The sequence below is a fragment of the Bison bison genome, unplaced genomic scaffold (assembly GCF_000754665.1).
Source record: "Bison bison bison isolate TAMUID 2011002044 unplaced genomic scaffold, Bison_UMD1.0 scf7180017864379, whole genome shotgun sequence".
In the NCBI taxonomy this organism is placed as follows: Eukaryota; Metazoa; Chordata; class Mammalia; order Artiodactyla; family Bovidae; genus Bison; species Bison bison.
In genome coordinates this window covers 11,876,616-11,876,820 of record NW_011494951.1, presented here as the reverse complement: position 1 = coordinate 11,876,820, position 205 = coordinate 11,876,616, and positions in this window count along the sequence as shown.

Sequence of the window (205 nt, the reverse complement as noted above, 5' to 3'; positions counted from 1 at the left end):
ATACTAAGATTTAAGTGAAGCAGGTGGCGGTGTCGGCCTCCTTCCAGCCGCCCCTCGGTGGGTTGGGAGACCCCAGTGGCAGCTTGGGAGCCCGTCAGCTACAGTCCCATCCCATGTTGGCTGGCGACACAGACCTTCCTGCCGATATTCTCCTCTAGAAATGACAAAATAAAGGAACCTATTCTAGCTCCACTTCCTAGTCCTT